Source organism: Neofelis nebulosa, chromosome 3, assembly GCF_028018385.1.
Source record: "Neofelis nebulosa isolate mNeoNeb1 chromosome 3, mNeoNeb1.pri, whole genome shotgun sequence".
Lineage (NCBI taxonomy): Eukaryota > Metazoa > Chordata > Mammalia > Carnivora > Felidae > Neofelis > Neofelis nebulosa.
The window spans coordinates 25,791,938-25,811,678 of NC_080784.1; the positions used below are offsets into that span (position 1 = coordinate 25,791,938).

At 38.0% G+C, this 19,741-nt stretch overlaps 1 protein-coding gene across 2 annotated transcripts in view; it reads left to right on the plus strand.

Moving 5' to 3' along the window:
• The window catches only part of DLC1 (DLC1 Rho GTPase activating protein), a 564,853-nt gene that overhangs the window by 52,049 nt on the left and 493,063 nt on the right, over positions 1–19,741 (plus strand). The gene's annotated exons all lie outside the window — the stretch shown is intronic.

The following is a 19,741-nucleotide window of genomic DNA, read 5'->3' on the forward strand; positions in this document are numbered from 1 at the left end:
TCATTTATGTCTTCTGACAATTAACTAAGGCACCAAATAGATCTAAGCATTCCCAGAGAAATATGTTAGCAAGGTTATATTGTCTAAAGGCATAGCTTTTTCAAAATTCAGAGCTGCTTAATCAGCAATGTTACAAATGAAATGATTGGTTGCCTTGAGGTTGGGGGCTAATTGAATGAACAGACAGCATGTTTCTCCTTATAGCAACCTATAACACTAATGGATAAGCTAATTCTTCCTTTCCTAAAGTAATTGCACAGAGTCATCCTTGATTTAAAATCATTTGCATTTACTTGGTTGTTTTCAAACAGGGCAAAGGTCCTGAACAGTTATACTAGGAAGATTTAAATTGTCAATGTGATGTAGAGAGTAGGACCTTTCAGTGTAAGTAATTAAGATTTACCGTGCATCTTTTTTTTTAATGTGATGTTGAATCTGCTATCTACTATGATTAGTAAGAAATCTGATATTACTATAAATTAACCTTATAAGACCCTAATTATGATCTTATTAGTTCTCTGTTGATTCAATTGCTATTCTATTTCCATATGATGTAGGAAACTCTGAATAAAATGTTGAAGAAAAAACTCAGTGATTTTCATCAATCAAACTCTGCTTAGGTTAGGCTGTGAGTTGTATTTATTAATTACTTTTTTAATGTTGCTAAGACTCATAAACCAATGAGATGTCACAAACATTACGTAGAAATGTATGACAGTAAAAGTCAGCACCCTGACAGTAAACTGAGCCCATATTTCCATTACTGTCTTCATGTGCAAAAATAAATGATTACAAGTTAAGTATTAGTCAGTATGTTTTTACCATTCTGTATTAGAGACAATTTACAGAGCAAGATAATTTTTTGAATGCATTTGCATTCTTGTTTCCACTCTCCATTAAACAAAATTTGTTCGTTCTTTGAACAATTTAATTTATTTATCATCTTCAATTTATCTTAAAATTTAGCATGTTTACTTCTTTATGTTATATTAATAGTCAGGCTGTCTAAAGTATTGCCACGTAAAAACTTTAAGAAATCTTAATGTCTAGTGTCTTAAAATAAGTCTTCACCCTAGTAAAAAGACCTGTGCCTTAAAATCATTACAATTATACAATTATACAAATATACGATTATATTGTAATGTTGTATGGCGACAGATGGTGACTACATTTACTGTGGTGAGCATAACGTGCAAAATTGCCAAATCACTATGTTGTACACCTGAAACTGAAAGAGCATTGTATGTCAACTATACTTCAATAAAAAAAATTCAATTATAGGGGCGCCTGGATGGCGCAGTCGGTTAAGCGTCCGACTTCAGCCAGGTCACGATCTCGCGGTCCGTGAGTTCGAGCCCCGTGTCGGGCTCTGGGCTGACGGCTCGGAGCCTGGAGCCTGTTTCCGATTCTGTGTCTCCCTCTCTCTCTCTGCCCCTCCCCCGTTCATGCTCTGTCTCTCTCTGTCCCAAAAATAAATAAAAAACGTTGAAAAAAAAATTCAATTATATTATCAGTACAGGTGAAAATGGTCTGATGACAGAAAATTATATTTGCTGCAAATGCTTTTATCTAAATAAATCTTTTAAAAATAGAGGAGAATACAAAGGTCTTCCCTTGAAACCTTCACGGAATTGGAAAGTATAAAAAAAACAAAATTCATGGAAATAGTAGGAACTTGAAAGGCTTGTTTTTTGTTTGTTTGCTTATTTGGTCGCCTGGAAAAGCCTTTATTTTGCTATACCTTAAAAAAAAAACTCTATGAGAATTTTAACATATAGAAAAGCAGACAGAGTAGTGTAGGACCAAGTGGTAGTAATTAATCACATATGGCCATTCTTGTTTCACACATAACCCTTCAGTATGTCCTTGTTTCCATGTTATTTTGATGTAAATTCTAGACATCATATAATTTCATCTGTAGATATTTCAGCATGCATTGCTAATAAGCTTTTTTCTTTAAAATACAGTTGACCCTTCAACAACGTGAGTTTGAGCTACATGGGTCCACTTTTACATGGATTTTTAAAAATAAAACAGTACAGTACTGTATTTTCCTTAGGATTTTCTTAACATTTTCTTTTCTCTAGCTTATTTATTGTAAGAATGCAGTGTATAAGACATATAACATTACAAAATATGTGTTAAGCTACTCTTTGGGTTATTGGTAAGGCTTGTGATCAACAGTAGGATATTAGTAGTTAGGTTTGGGAGGAATCAAAAGTTATACGTAGATTTTCGACCATGAGGGCACCCCTCGCCCTCAGGTTGTTGTTCAAGGGTCAACTGTACCACAATACCATGATCACAGTTTAAAAAATAAGCATCCTTAGTTATCACCAAATAAGTAGGAAATGTACAACTATCCTGTAGTCTCCTAAATGTCTTTTTTTTTTTTACATTTATTTCAATCAGGATCTAAATAAAGTTCACACCTGGAAATTCATTGATTTTTTTAAAAAATGTTTTAATCTACAAATTCTCCTTCTCTGTTTTTTGCCCTTGCACTTGGTGGAAAAATCCCTGGTTTTAAGTCTCAGGGAATTCCCATCTGGGCTTGCTGAGTATAGTACTATGGTGACGGTACTCCGTATCTCGCTGCCTTCTGGATCGTTTGTAAGTTGGTATTTGAGTCTAGACAACCACTCGGATTCAGGATCCAGGTTCTGTTTGAGGCCAGGAACTTCAGAGTTAGCCTTGTTCTTCCATCAGGAGGCATTTAGCGTGTGATTGCTTTCGTTTTTGTGATGCCAGCAACCATTGGTGTTCAACATTGCCTATTTTATTTTGAAATGTAAAAAGAGAGTTGATTCTGAAAAAATAGTGGACACATTGAGGATACTTATGGAAACATAACCCCGAGCGAAGTACGAATATTACTTCTAGGTTACTTGGCTGGCAAAATCACCAAAGAGGGTGTTTTTTTTTCTTATATATGCCTGCAGTTTCTAGAACTTGAAATTATACATCGTAAAAATTAAATGTCTCAACTTTGTTAGAAAATGCACACTCAACTCCTTCCCCTCTTCTCTTTTCTCCGTTTTCTTGTTCTTTGTCCTCTTACTCTGGCTCTTTAGCGGATGCTTAACCAAGTTATTCAAGTTGCCGCCTCACGTACCAGCTTCTTACTCTGATTATTCTAACAGTTACTCCCCTGTGAATATTAACTTGGTTGTAACAATGATGTTTCCAGGAATCGAACAGAGGGCACATAGCCTGCAAAATAATATTTGTCCTGCTTCCAGCTATCTGAGAACTGTGGCTCACATGGTAAAATGCCAACATTTTTTAAGTTCTGTTTATGGGATCACATGGGCAGAATATTTTAAGTGATAATTTTCGCAGACAGGAACTTCTGCATTAAAGTATAAGATAGCATCTGCTTATTGGAATATGGGAATTGGGGCTCAAGAGCTAATCAGAAACCTGATTCCCGGAACTAAAGTATGAGAAACCAGACCGAGAACAAGGCTAACTTATTAGTGGATGGCTAGGCATTACATTCGAGCTGCTTGAAGCTGTCACCTAGAATAACATTAAATGGGACAAGGGGATCCCTCAGGCAGGGTTCATATGATTATATCTTAAGAGATTGGATGAAAGTGGAGTTCCATTTGATAAGACCGAAAATAAACAAATATGTATTTGTCAGGAAGTACTGAATAAGCAAAATATGAAACACAACTTAAATTGGGAAAATATCCATTACGGTCTTATAAAATGGGTATGACGTACGAAATGAGTAAATTCCATTTAGAGTAGTTAAATGAGCTTATGCTGCAAATAGGCAAATACATACAGTAAAGGCCCTGATCAGTTCGTGCTTGTAAATGTATGTATGTACACAATATGAAAATGAAACAATGAAAAAGAACTTTATTTTGGATGCTGCTTATACCAATTCCATGATTTTATGCTAAAATATGTTTGCTTTAAATAAAAAAGAACTTTTCAACTACCTAAGGTTTTGAAAGGCATAAAAATAAAAGGAAATCTTTATTAGGAATAAAAGTAATCCTATCCAGGGGTACTGTGGTAGAGTTTTATATTGTCACTGTTCCTTCATTTTAACTATAATGTACTTTTTGATTTGAGTCAAGATTATTTGCTTGAGGGTTGTCTGGTAATTGACAAAGAATGTAAAATTTCTTTTTTTTTTTTTTTTTTAAGAATGTAAAATTTCTTAATGTTATTTTGAAATTTCTTTGGACACCCCAGTTATAGCTAATTTTCTGTGATTCAGAGAGCATGAGTAACCGTACGGGCATACCTTATTTTATTGTGCTTCACAGATATTACATTTTTCTTGGAAATTGAAGGTTTGTGGCGACCCTGCTTTGGGCAAGTCTATCCACACCATTTTTCCAATAGCATTCACTCACTTTGTGGCTGTCACATTTCGGTAATTCTCTCATATTTCCAACTTTTTAATTATGATTTTATTTACTGTGGTGACCTGTGATCAGTAGTCTTTGGTATGACTATTGTAATTATTTGGGGCACTAGGGACCGCCCCCCGCATGAGACGGCAAACTTAATCGGTAAATGTGTCTTCTAATTTCTCTCCAAACTAGCTGTTCCCTCATCTTCCTCCCTTTCCTCTGACTTCCCTATTTCCTGAGATACCACAATATTGAAACTAGGCCAATTAATAACCTCCAGTGCCCTGTAAGTGTTCAAGGGAACCACGGAAGCTCCTCTCTCTCCCTTGAAATCAAAAGCGAGAAGTGACTAAGCTGGTGTGGAAGGCCGGTCAAAAACTGAGAGAGGCTGGGGGCGCCTGGGTGGCTCAGTTGGTTAAGCGTCCGACTTCGGCTCAGGTCACGATCTCGCGGTATGTGAGTTTGAGCCCCGCATCGGGCTCTGTGCTGACTGCTCAGAGCCTGGAGCCTGTTTCAGATTCTGTGTCTCCCTCTCTCTCTGACCCTCCCCCGTTCATGCTCTGTCTCTCTCTATCTCAAAAATAAATAAATGTTAAAAAAAAAAATTAAAAAAAAAAAAAAAAAAAACTGAGAGAGGCTGAAAGCTAAGTCCCTTGCACCAGTTAGGTAAGCTGTGGAGGCAAAGGACAATTTTTTGAAGGAAATTAAAACTGTCACTCCAGTGAACAGATGAATAAGTTAAAATGCCTTTGTGCCGCTATGAAGGGAGTTTGAGCCATCTGGATAGAAGATCACACCAGTCATATTTCCTTAAGTCGAAGCCTAATTCACGGCAAGGCCCTAACTCTCTTCAATTCTACGAAGGCTGGAGGTGGAGGAAGCTGCAGAAGGAAGGTATGGAGCTGCAGAGGTTGGGTCCTAAGGTTTAAGGAAAGATGCCATCCCCATAACATACAAGTGCAAGGTGAAGCAACACCTGGTGATCCAGAAGCTACCGCAAATCATCCAGAAGACCTAGCTCAGATGATTAATGAAGGTGACTACACTAAACAGATTTTCAGTGTAGACAAAGCAGCCATATTTTGGAAGAAGATGCCTTCTAGGACTTAGATGGCCAAAGAGAAGAAGTCAAAAGCCTCAGAGGGCAAGCTAACTCTCTTGTTAGGGGCTAATGCAGCTGGCGACTTTAAGTTGAAGCCAATGCTTCTTTACGTTCTGAACATTCTAGAGCCCATGAGAACTATGCTGAAGCTACTCTGTCTGTGCTCTGTAAATGGAACAACAAAGCCTGGATGACAGCACACCTGTTTACAACATGGTTTATCGAATGTTTTAAGTCCACTGTTGAGATCTATTGATCAGAAAAATAGATCACTTTCTAAATACCACTGCTTATCGCTAATGCACGCTGTCATGCAAGAGCTCTGATGGAGATGTACAGTGAGCTGAATATTGTTTTCATGCCTCCTGACACAATATCCATTCTGCAGCCCGTGGATCAATGAGGAACTTTGACTTTCTTTCTTTTTTTTTTTTTAATGTTTTTATTTATTTTTGAGACAGAGAGAGACAGAGCATGAGCAGGGGAGGGGCAGAGAGAGAGGGAGACACAGAATCCAAAGCAGGCTCCAGGCTCTTAGCTGTCAGCACAGAGCCCGACGCGGGGCTCGAACTCACGGACTGTGAGATCATGACCTGAGCCGAAGTCGGACGCTTAACCTACTGAGCCACCCAGCCGCCTCGGAACTTTGACTTTCAAGTCTTATTGTTTGAGAAATATATTTTACTAAGGCTATAGCTGCCATAGCCAGTGATTCCTCTGATGGATTTGAGCAAAGTAAATCAAAAATCTTCTGGAAAGGATTCACCATTCTTGATATCATTAAGGGCATTCATGATTCAAGGGAAGAAGCTAAAAAATCAATATGAACAGGAGTTTGGAAAAAATTGATTCCAACCCTCATGTATGACTTTGAGGGGCCCAAGATTTCAGTCGAGGAAGTTAACTGCAGATGTGGTAGAAACAAGAGAACTGGGATTAGAAGTGGAGCCTGAAGCTGGGATTGAATTGCTGCAGTCTCATGATCAAACTTGAACGGATGAGGAGTTGCTTCCTATAATAATTCCTTTATAATTCTTTAACAAAGAAAGTGGCTTCTTGAGATGAAATCTATTCCTGGTGAAGAGTCTGTGAAGATTGTTGAAATGACAACGAAGGATTTAAAATACTGGGGCACCTGGGTGACTCAGTCGGTTGAGTGTCCGACTTTGGTTCAAGTCATGATCTCGCGGTTCGTGAGTTCGAGTCCCATGTCGGGCTCTGTGCTGACAGCTCAGAGCCTGGAGCCTGCTTCAGATTCTGTCTCTGTCTCTTTATGCTCTTCCCCTGATCCCACCCTGTCTCTCTCTGAAGAATAAATATAAAACGTTTATTTTTTAATAAAATAAAAAAATAATAAAATAAAATACTACATATATTTAATTGCTAAGGCAACAGCAGGGTTTGTGAAGATTGACTCCAATCTTCAAAGAAGGTCTACTGTGGGTAAAATGCTATCAAACAGCATCACATGCTATAGAGAAATTGTTCATGAAAGGAAGAGTCAATCAAGGAACAAACTGCTGTCTTATTTCAAAAAATCGCCACAGCCATCCCAAACTTCTGCAACCACCACTCTGATCAGTCAGCAACCATCAACATCAAGGCAAGACCTTTCACCAACAAAAAGATTATGACTTACTGAAAGCTTAGATGATGTAGCATTTTTTAGCAATAAAGTACTGTTAATTAAAATATGTACATTTTTACATATAATGTAGAGCATATTTAATATACTACAGTACAGTGCAAACATAACTTTTTTATGCACTAAGAAATAAAAAAATTCATTTGACTCACTTTATTGCAATATTGGCTTTATTGCAGTGGTCTGGAACTGAACCCACAGTGTCTCTGAGGCATGCTGGTATATTTCTTTAGTAGAAATGTCGAGTCCCATTGAGACATTTTAATTACTTTAGGTTTTAATTTCCCCTAGGAATTCCTTAATTGATTTCCTCTTACTTAAGGTTTCAACCAGTGAATTCTATTCAACCCATGCCTTAAGAGAGTTTATAAATTAATTGGAAGGTTATCAGAGGAACAGGTATGTCTCCTCATAGTACAGTTACTTAAAGATAAATCCATAAAGAAATCATTGAGAATTACATAATTCAGGGCCACTTAGAGTCTGAATTTTTGGCACATCTCCTAAAAGAAGAGAAGCCTATTTTTGTTACTGCCTGCTAATGACAGGGCTTATGGGTTCTTTAGATATGGCCATCTGGGTCAGCATCTCCAACTGATAAAACTGGGTAGTACCTCTGATTCAGGCCGTGTATGAGGATACTCACCCTGAATCAGAATGTCCAATAGGTCCATACCTCATACAAACCAATACATACATAGGAAGTTTGAGATTTGTTTTCCTTTCTCACCTGTATATTTTACTTATTAGATAAGGACATTTATAGTGCATTTTCTTTCTAGAATGGTCCACGCTCTTCAAGGACCTTTACATTTTCCAATTTAGGATCAGACTGTCAATATCTACCAAAAAAGAGAGATTTTTATAGGGGTTAAATTTACATATAAATTGGCTAAAATTGACATTGCAATATGGAGTCTTCTGTCTACTTAGTATATGCATCCATTTATTTAGATCCTTGTTAATGTCTCTCAATAATGTTTTATAATTTTCTGGGCAAATTACTTCTACAACTTCTGTAGTTTATTCCTAGATACTTATGTTCGTGGTTAACCGTGGTTCCTGCCTTCTTCATCAATATTTGGCAATAAAATTGTAAAAGGAGTTAAGATATTCTCTATCTCTTTGTCATATGGAATATTCTGACTAATATAAAAATGTTAGTAAAATAACACCTGAGCCCAGCTTCTCTTTTACTGATAAATAATTAACAGAATTTTCCCCATAGATCTTGAATTATTTTCTTGTATTCAATTTACTTTTAGTAATTTATTATTCTTCTAGGACATTATCCTTTTTATCTGAATGTATAAAATTATTAACATGAGATTGGCATAATGCTCTTTATAATTCTTTAATCTTTCCTGCTCTAGTGAATATATCTGTTTTATTATTTCTCATGTCATATTTTTCTTTTCTTTCTTTTTGTTTTGATCACACATGACAGGGAAATTTTTTATTATTGGTATTTTTTATAAAAACAAGCATTTCAATGAGTATGTCTGTTAGTTTTCTTTTTTTATTTTTTTTATGTTTATTTATTTTGGAAAGAGAGCGAGAGAGACAGAGTGTGAGTGGGGGCAGGGCAGAGAGAGAGAGGGAAACACAGAATCTGAAGTAGGCTCCAGGCTCTGAGCTGTCAGCACAGAACCCGATGTGGGGCTCGGACTCATGGACTGTGAGATCATGACCTGAGCCAAAGTCGGATGCTCAACCAACAGAACCACCCTGGCGCCCCTGTTAGTTTTCTAATTCACAATTATTAAGTGTCATCTGTGTTAATTTGTTTCTGCAACTTTTCTCTTGCTTTATTTTTGGTAAGTTAAATGTTTGTTAACTTAAGTTAAATGCTTGACTTATTTTCAATTCTGTTTTAATGATAGGAACAATTAAACTTTTCTGAATATAACTAAAACATGGACAATTTTCACATTTATATTCTATAAAGAATTTCATATTTTCTTATTCAGAATAATTACAATGTTAGTTTTGCAATTATTCCCAATGGTAAAAAAATTATTTCTTTTTTTTTTTTTAATTTTTTTTTCAACGTTTTTTATTTATTTTTGGGACAGAGAGAGACAGAGCATGAACGGGGGAGGGGCAGAGAGAGAGGGAGACACAGAATCGGAAACAGGCTCCAGGCTCCGAGCCATCAGCCCAGAGCCTGACGCGGGGCTCGAACTCACGGACCACGAGATCGTGACCTGGCTGAAGTCGGACGCTCAACCGACTGCGCCACCCAGGCGCCCCTAAAAAAATTATTTCTTAATTATTTTTCAAAATTTCAGCTTGTTCATGGAGTGAGGCAAAGCTGATGTAACAGTATGTATGAGGGAGTTGACTTGGGATTGATATAGCATATTCTAAGGCCATTGCATAAACTGATTTATCACATACTGATTATTAAAGCAGGGTAACAAAAGTAATAATGCAATAATATTACATTTTACTTTGAGTCAGCTGAAGAAAAGTACAAATGTGTATTTTTGTATGCAAATGTAAATTTGTTAATATCAGCTTATGAATTGAAGTAAAAGAGAGATGATAACTCACTCATATGTTGTGTTTGGCCAAGAAACTCTTTCTTGAAAGAGAACAGGTGTTGAATATGTAAATAATAAAAGTAATCAAAGCAGGACTACCATGAGTGGGCTCAGCAGAGTTGAGGAGGGGTTGGGCTTGTCCAGTTGTCCCCTCGGCCTACTGAGCAGAGGGCAGCGAAAGGGCTCCGACTAGCAGCATGCACCGAACACTCTTACATACTTGAAAAATGACGTGAAGGGAAAAATAGTGGAATTTTGGTCGGATTTCACCTTCGTCGTTACTCCTCTCTGAAGTATCATAATTATTTTCATTTGAAATTGTAATACTTATAATTGTGCATAAAAATCTGAACTAACACTCCCCAAACTCAGGAAAGTTAGCTTCTCTATAAAATGAGAAAGTGTGGGTGGGTGGTGGGGGGGGGGGGGCGGCAATTGCCTGGGTGGCTCAGTTGGTGAAACATCAGACTCTTGATTTCAGCTCAGGTCATGATCTCGTGATTCATGGGATCAAGCCCCACATTAGGCCCTGTGCTGACAGCATGGAGCCTACTCGGGGTTCTCTTTTTCTCTCTCTCTCTCTCTCCCCCTCCCTGCTCATGCACTCACACTTTCTCTCTCTCTCTCTCTCTCTCTCTCTCTCCCTCTCCCCCTCTCCCCCCCATCTCTCTCCCTCTCCCCTCTGTCCCTCCCTGCCTGTGTTCACTTGCTTGCTCTCTCTCTCTCTCTCTCTCAATAAATAAACTTTAAAAAAATTAGAAAATGGGAGCCTAATGAGGTTTATTTAGACAAAGGCCAGACACTGCTGATGGCAGAGTAAAATTAGTCAGACTCTTGACACCTCTTTTCTTTTTCTATATAAACTGCTTCAATTCCCGATAAGGCATTCAAGTCTGCATTCCACACAAAGATGGCTAAATTTAGTTGTCTTGTTGCTATCTTATTCTATATATAATGTCATTTCAAATCTTGCATGTAGTAATTTGGATGAAAGTACGTCACAATGTGTCTATATGAGTGTTTTGCTTCGTTTTGTTTTGTTTTTTTCCTCAGTCTGTCCGTGTAGTTGTGAAGCGTATTTTGAGTGGGGACCTCCAAGAGAGCAAGATGTTGACTTTGAATAAAAATATCTTCCTTAAATACATATATCCATATATAATACGTAATGATATCATTTCTTATAGCCTGGTCAGTGTCTCTTATGTTTGTGCCTACTGCAACTCCATTCAAGATTTTATCTCCATCACAAACACACACACACACACGAACACACACACACACACACACACACACAATGATCTTTATCCTATTGTAGATGTATAAGAGTTGCTTATTTCAACTTAAGTTAAAGAGAGTAAGATGTATCGATATGCTGAAAAGTATAGTCCAAAAAATAGGATTATGTTTAAGGCAATTGTTTGTTAGTTCTAACATGGTGTTAAAACTCATTCAAGTGGCCAAAATGAGCAGTCTAACAAAGATTGCATAATTAATTCTCATAAGTAATGGGAGAGGCAAAGCAGATGGCCCAGTCACTTTTTATGTCATTACTTTGGTTTGAAAATTGTCCAATGTCAACCCTAATAAAAAACTTGAGATATAAGCTGGAAATGCATCCATCTTTCATCTGATTTTTTTTCTCCAAATTAAGTGTGGACCATTTGTTTCTGAATGTTAAAAAAAAAAAATATCAATAAATTCAGTAAGAATTTGGCTCCAGTAACGCAAGTATAACAGCAATAAATATAAAAAGTCCAGAAGGCATATGATATGAAAAATGTAAATTTTCCTTGTCCTTGCTGGACTTTTTTATGAAGAACAAGATGGCCCAACTCTTCTCTCTTTCAAACAACAGAGCATTGTAGAAAAGAAGAGGGTGTGTTTACATCTGAATTTAGAAGTCAGATGTAAAAGCTTGCTTTCCATCCGTACCCCACCCCCACACTGAGTACACAGGCATTTAACAGGGTAGAACAGTTATAATGACTCTAAAACAGTTACCCCTGCAGGTAACAATTGCTAAGACATTGGTTGCCATAAGTGTTTAGCATTTCTTGAGTTTTAACTTCTTAGCACAGCCTTAGTTTGTTTGAATGTTCCATGTGACTATTTTTAGTTTCATGAAGTCAGGGTTTTGAAAGGAACCTGGAGGTCCCTAGGAAAATGTATAAAGGAAGTAAACCTTTAATTTGAAAGACTCCCCTATGTATCCCTGTTTTCTCTTCCTCCTTTCTGAGCTCATCTGCTCTCGTTCAGAGCACAAATGGTCCAGAAAATCCCAGTGCTATTCTTCTGCCAACCTTCTAAGAAGCTAAAGCATTATCTTTTCCATGAAAGTATCAACAAAGTTTAAAACAGATCTTTAGGAATCTCTTGATTCTTGAGGAGGGTTGGGAACGTTCTGCAAAACTCTGTGGCAGAACCTGAAATGAGAGACCGTCAAGCCTGAAGGCTCTTACTTCAAGGTGTGATGAGCCACAGCAGCTGAGAGGCTCTACCAGGAAAACCACCCTTCAGTCCTCAAACTGTCTCCAACCTCACCCTCCTACTAGTTCCAGAGGACAAAGTCATAAATAAATAGAAGGCCGTGTGTGACAGTTCTTAATGCTTTCTCACAAAGCTAAAGCAGCCACCCAGTCATTGACTATAAAATGTGATAGTATTGGAATTAATTTACTCACCATTTTAACTTCCCCCCATATAACCTTTATCATTTTCATCTCAAAAAAGCCTATACAGGGGCGGTTGGGTGGGTCAGTGAGCTTTGGACTCTTGATTTCTGCTCAGGTCATGATCTCACAGTTCGTAAGATCCGGTCCGTGTTGGGCTCTGTATTGACAGCACGGAGCCTGTTTGGGAGTCTCTCTCTCTCTCTCTCTGCCCCTCCCCAACTCGCATTTTCTCTCCCTCTCTCTCAAAATAAATAAACATTTAAAAAGGGAACCTATACAAAGTGGACCATTTGCCATAGGTATATTAAACATTTCTTAATTCAGAGAATTTTTACACTCATCAGATCTATGTCTAGAAGATTCATACATACATACATGTAAGGGTAGCATATATAAAAGGAAGACATTTCTTAACGTGGCGTTTTTCTAGATCGTTTTTGAGTGACAGAGTTAGAAACAAAAATTCCAGTGGCATAATGTGCCATGATCATAGGTTTCCCACAAGATTTATTGAAAGCATTTTATTTAGGTTGATTTAACAGTGGTGGGTCTGTTTAAAAAAAAAAAAAAGGCAGTTCTATTTAAAGATCTTCTTTAAGATATTGGAATACAACAAACCACAGGCAAGGTTTGGCACAGCATTAATGATACATATTTCCATGATTAGTAATCTTTCACTACTTGGGAGCATCTTGAAATATCTTTGAAGACTTCAAGATTAAAAGTAATTTTTAGGATTTTTTTTTATATTCATCTCATTCGTGGCCAGGCTATTCACAATGCCAAAAGTAGGACATTTTGATGCATTTCTCTTTATCAAAATTCCAAACACCAAAATGACTTTCGAAGTGACAAAAGATAGGTTGTTTCTGTTTACCTGTTGCTTCCATCATTTCAAGATGCTGTATTCACTGTTGTTGGTTTCATAGTTCATATACTTTCATGAAACGAACACATTTATAATCAGTCAGGAGGATTGTCACCTGACATCTAGAACACTACTCTCTTTCAAAAAGAACACGCTTGTGATTTTTGTTAGCAAAAAAAAAAAAAAATCAAGTAACTAAATGTGCCTTTGATTGGGGAGGACAGGCAAGAAGCATCTCTATCATTTCTTTCTTAGTGATCTCAATGCCTGTGACTGAAAAGTAATAATGACAATTTCGCTGGTGACCTTTAGTCACCCCACTCAGATTCTCTACATGTCCGAAGAGAAAAGCAGTGTCTGTGATTCATACGACCCTAGTTTTTCACAAGAAATAAAGATATCTATACAGAAATATAGAAAAAGCCACAGTAAAGTAGGAATCCAAGATTGAGTCAATCAAGTATCACATTGGAAAGGAGTGTTCACAGTGTACAAGACTAAAACGTGATAGGGACATCAGTTGTTGACTTATACCTTCTGTGTATGAAATTTTAAAATAAAATATCATAAGAGCAAACTGAAATTAGATCATTTTTCCTAACTTCTGCAGCAATCTCTAGATTGAAAGTATATGTCTGGAAAGGGGTCAGAATATTGTTTTGAAAAGCCAACGATAGGAGAGGTAAAGACTCTGGGTTTAGAAAAAAAAACAGCAATGTATAAGGTACAATGAAAATGAGGATTATAGACCCTCTACAGACCCTTTCCTTCCCTTCAGGAGAATTATGCAGAATACTGAAGAGCTCTGTGCAGCATGGGTTTGTGGAAATTCGCTCAGAATGCAGGCAAAAAAGTGGAAGCAACTTGGAAGAATCTGATACGGTGTTGGGATAGACAGCAGTTACAGAAGCAAGGAATTCGGCTGACCCCCCAAAACAAATCAAAACAGTTGCCATAAAATCAACAATTACAGACAACTCTTCGAAACTGAATACAGGCCTGAGTAAGGCAGATTGCCCTAGGCAAAATCAATGAAAGAGGTCTATACCTCAGAAGATCATGAGGATTTTGTTTAAATTAGAAAGTCTTATATATGGGCTTCATGCTTATTTATATATACAGAGAGAGATAGAGACAGAGACAGAGACAGGGCACAAGCTGGGGAGGGGCAGAGAGAGAGACAGAGACAGAATCCGAAGCAGGCTCCAGGCTCCGAGCTGTCAACACACAGCCTGATGCGGGACTCGAACTCACGAGCCGTGAGATCATGAGCTGAAGTCAGACGCTTAACCGACTGAGCCACCCAGGCACCCCGGCTTCATGCTTTTTATTCAAGTTTTATTATTATCACGTGGCGAGAGGATTTTTATGTGTATTTTCTCTCAACTGTGCTTTGTCACAATAGGACAATTTCACCCTGGGGTACAACAATGTAACCATTATGAGCACACCCCCATGTGGATGAAGTTCTTTGTCCCCAGGATAGCCTTTCCTCAAGGACAAGCAGGACTGATTTCCTAATCAATTTTTATTGTATCAGTTCTAAGTGTAACTAATAACAATATGTCTTCTCTTTTAAAATAAACTGTGAAATCAGGTTAGTCCCATAAAAACCCACCTTAAGAAATCCAATTTTGTGTCAGGCAAGAGGTACTCCATGATGCTCTAATAATGAATAACCACGTTAGGTAAGTGACTTAAAACGACAAAAGGTTTATTTCTCATTGGAGACACACATCTGCTGATCTCCTTTATGTTGGCCCATCTCCAGCATCCAGGCTAGCAGGGTAGCCTCTATGTAGAACTGACAGGTTGGCAAAGAGTGAATTGACACTTAAAGCTTCCATCCAGAAGTGACACACATCACTTGTACTCAACATTTCACTGATCAGTGCAAATCGAACGGTCACACTCAGTTTCAGGGGAGCAAAGAATTGCAATCCTACCGTGTGCCTGGAAGCAACTAGAAATATTTGATGGACAGAACTAATGGCTCCCACATGTTCCCACTGGATTTAAGCAGTTAAATTCTCTGGTGCTCCAAAAGTGGGTGTGCTGATAAAAACAACTAAGGGATCCAGGCACTTGGAATCAGGGATGCCAGATTCCCCCTCCAAAACACCTTCCCTTGGCCTCTGTTCACAAAATTGATCATGGCTCTTATTAAAAATCAAATCCAACTGGAACACAGATTGGGTGAAGTGCGTTAGGGAATACTGTGGTGCAAATTCAGAAGACATTTGAACAACTTTGCCACCTCAGACCAGAATATCTTATTCATACACTGAAGCGAAATCGCTTGAACAGAAATAAAAAATAGCACTCAGGCTTGAAATATTTGGGAGGAAAAAAGGAGGGGGCCCGAGGGTGTGACCCTGTTTAACAAGCATGACTCAATAAAATTTCTGGGATTGATTACAAGCAACAAATTCAAATAGAATACTTGGGAAGCTAACTTGACCAAACCTTGTTAACAGAGATTGATCGTGGCATAGCCACTAAACACTAAAAAAAAAATCCTAAGGCCCCCAAAACTGCACCATAAGAAGCTTCAGGCTCAGGCAACAATCTTCTGGATGCTGCTCTCGTTATTAGTAGTATTCAGGATACTGAATGAGAGAAACCTCCTCAGTGGGAAGAACCTTGGCTGCAAGACTGGCTAGCCACAATTCGCATCATAGTTTCAACAAATGTCTTCTCAGTTATAAAAATGCATTCCAGATGAATTAAAGAGCTAAAGTTTCAAGAATTCATAAAAATTGAGAAAAATATATTGGTCAAAAATTGAAAAAATATATATTGTGGAAGGATAAGAACACTTAAAAGAAAAAAAAAAGCAATGAGTTATGTAATACTTTAAGAAACGAGTAAGTTTGACTACAAAAATGAGGGAAATATTAAAATATAAATGAAACAAAAGGCTAATTGGGGGAGGGAATTAAAGCATCACAACAAATAGTCTGTGTCATTGAAGTATAAAAGTCGTAAATCATCCAATAGTAAAAATAGGGGGATGAGGCAGAATACTTGACTTAAAATTTTCTAAAAGTCATTCCAAAAGTCAGTAAATATCACACCCATGTAGCTACTTTTTTGCATTCCATGTGCTTGGCCTCCTTGCTCTATTTAGCTTCTAATTGTTGGATTACCCAGGTGCCTTACCCTTGGCCTCTTTTTCTATCAACAGGTGCTCCCTAGGCCACCTCATCCAATTGTAAGGCTTTAATTCCCATGTGTCAATGAACCAATATCTCATCTCTACCTCCAAACTCCGGATATTTATATCAAACTGCTGATTTTAAATCTCCACAAATATATTCCAAAGAAGGATGCATAAGCATCTGGGCTAAGAATGGTTAAGTTTTATAAACTAACACCAGACTGTTGTTTAGACAGATGAAGGATAGCCTAATGAAGAATATGGATCATGTGGTTAAAATACAAAGAAAAACTTGGCAAGGGCTAGCTTTGGTATTTGACTTCTCACTGTGCACTAGCAACCCATAATTGTTATCAGATTCTGTTTTATGTTGAGTGGATATGGTCCAGAACTGTGAAAAATATCTTCTCTTATAGGAATGTGAGGGCAATCTGACTCCATCTGTCACCTGGTTGACTGCCCTGGGGTAAACTAGCTTGTTAGGCAGGTGACCTTCTCTTTTCTTATCTCAAAACTATGTGCTTGGTCACAAAACAAAAGAACTTCCCTAATGTGGAGCAAAAGAGTAGCCATGACCCCTCCTAGCCCCCCTATATTTCTCCTAGTCTAATAAATATCACTTAACCATGAAACCCAAGTCTATATCTTTAGTCTGTGAAAACAGCTGCTGAGATGGTCAAGTAGCCATAATCTCTGAAATATTGTATATTGAGCCAAAAGTTCGAGGTAAATGGCACCAAGATTTTTATTTGAACTTTTGTTTAATATTGTTTCTATCATTTTTATAGAGTATGCTTTAATTTTATTGCTTTATTATCCAGTAAAATTGGGGGTTTTAAATATGCTATACCCCCAGGCTATATGTTTTTGTAGTGTAGTAAATTTATATTTAATAGTCTTACATTGGATAAACATGGCAATTATAATTTTTTACTGCCTGCAAAAGTTTTATCTTTGCTTCTTCTCTCTTTCCTTGGTTCTTAATCAATATATTCACCTAGATGTCATAGGCAAAATTCGAAATAATGATTTCTTCCTCATTGTGCCAAACCTCTTTCTTTTTAAATATTTATTCATTTTTGAAAGAGACAGACATAAGCCAGGGGCGGGGGGGGGGGGGGGGGGAGGGAGGCAGAGAGAGAGGAAGACACAGAATCCTAAGGAGGCTCCAGGCTCTGAGCTGTCAGCACAGAGCCTGTCCTGGGGCTTGAACTCATGATCCTTGAGGTCATGACTTGAGCTGAAGTCAGATGCTTAGCTGACTGAGCCACCCAGGAGCCCCATGCCAAACCCCTATCTTTCCTGGGTTCTTTCTCTCTGGCAATCCACACAGTAGCTTAAGGTAAATATCATACCGGTTAATCTAGGACAATGAACCTTTGCAGAATGTACTTGTAAAATTGGAAAAACTGGCATTTGAACCAAATCTGGGCTCAAACTAGTACCTCCACAGTAAAGGTCAAGAATTTTGGAGTTTAGTCCACACACAATGGGAGTGATGTTACCAAAGCATTTTTTAAATGTTAACCTGGAGTTGCATAGAGGTATTGACATAAAAGCATAGCGTGGTCAGGGAAAGAATGAAAAAGTTATTGCAATGAATGAAAAAGTCATTAAGGCAGGACTTGATAAGGGTCTAGCTACAGTAGTTTTGGTGGGGCAGTTTAAGGAAAAGGATGAATTAGTAAATCACTAACAGAAACTTGCAAGATTGGCTAGCACATTATTTTAGTTGTCTAGTTGTTGTATTTAAATATGAACATATAAGAAAAGACTTCATTTTTATTTCCCATGTAAATAGGACCTACTGATTAAAGAACCAGCATTGTAGCTCACAACATTGCCCAATTTCAAATATGAAATCAATGCCACGTCACCCGTCGAAAGCAAACTCTATTTGTGATGTTCAAAGGTTTAGCTTTATGTTTGAAAAACACACCAATGCTTTGAATTCTATAAAGCTCTTCAAACAAAAAAAGAACATACATGTCTCTTCCACATTTATCATTTTGTTCAGCAGAGTTTTGTTTGGAAAATGTCTGTGATATCCAAAAACAAAGTTCCAGATGGAGGAGGTGAAAATAGACGTATGTTCCAGCTGTTTTTAATCTCTCACTTTTTGGCTGTAGTTAAAATGAAACACACCCTTTAAAAGACAGTATTGTCACTTCAAATGTGAGGGGTTCATGGAGTGGCCACTCACAGAATTCTGAATCTTCTAATAAGAATGGTTTCTGTGCTTGCACAGTCTTGTGGTATATATGTGTGTGCATCTGCGAGTGTGCGTGCATTATGAGTATGTGTGTATGAACGATTTCCCTGAATGGTTCTAGAGGTATGTGTATTTCCAACACCCCACTGCACAAACATACAATCCTAAGTTTACAAATTCCTCTGTTATATTATTACATTGAGGTCCCTGACATAGGTGGATATTACTTAGTTTTGGCAGATTTCTGGTACCTTGGAGTGATCAAAACTAGGTAAGGAAGAGCAAGTCTTACTTGACCACTCTCTGCCAGCATCTCAAACTCAGAGGATCTTGTGGCAATGGAAGTGTTGTTTTTTTTTAAAGTTTATTTATTTTGAGAGAGAGAGAGAGTGCACGAGTAGGCGAGGGGCAGAGAGAGAGAGAGAGAGAGAGAGAACCTCAGGCAGGTTCCATGCTGTCAGCAAGGAGCCCGACGCAGGGCTCAAACTCCCAAACCATGCGATGGTGACCTGAACCAAAATCAAGAGTCGATGCTCAACCCACTGAGCCACGTAGGTGCCCCATTTGTTTTCAAATGTTTATTTATTTTGAGAGAGACAATCCCAAGCAGGCTGCACACAGCCAGTGCGGAGCCCAACATGGGGCCCTGAACTCATGAACCATGATCATGACCTGAGCCAAATCAAGAGTCATATGCTTAACCGACTGAGCCACCCGGGTACCCCTGGAACTGTTTTGTATCTCCACTGTATCAACATCCTGCTATGATATACTATTATAGTTTTGCAAGATGTTACAATCAAAAGAAACTGGGTAGATGGTACATCAGATCTCTGTACTATTTATTAGAACTGCATGTGACTCTATAATTATCTCAAAATAACAAGTTTGTTAAAAACTCCATCAGTTCAGTTATTTCGCTCTCCCCCAAGAGAACAAACCTCTTTTTAAATTTTTTTTTTTTCAACATTTTTTTTTTTTTTTTAATTTATTTTTGGGACAGAGAGAGACAGAGCATGAACGGGGGAGGGGCAGAGAGAGAGGGAGACACAGAATCGGAAACAGGCTCCAGGCTCCGAGCCGTCAGCCCAGAGCCTGACGCGGGGCTCGAACTCACGGACCGTGAGATCGTGACCTGGCTGAAGTCGGACGCTTAA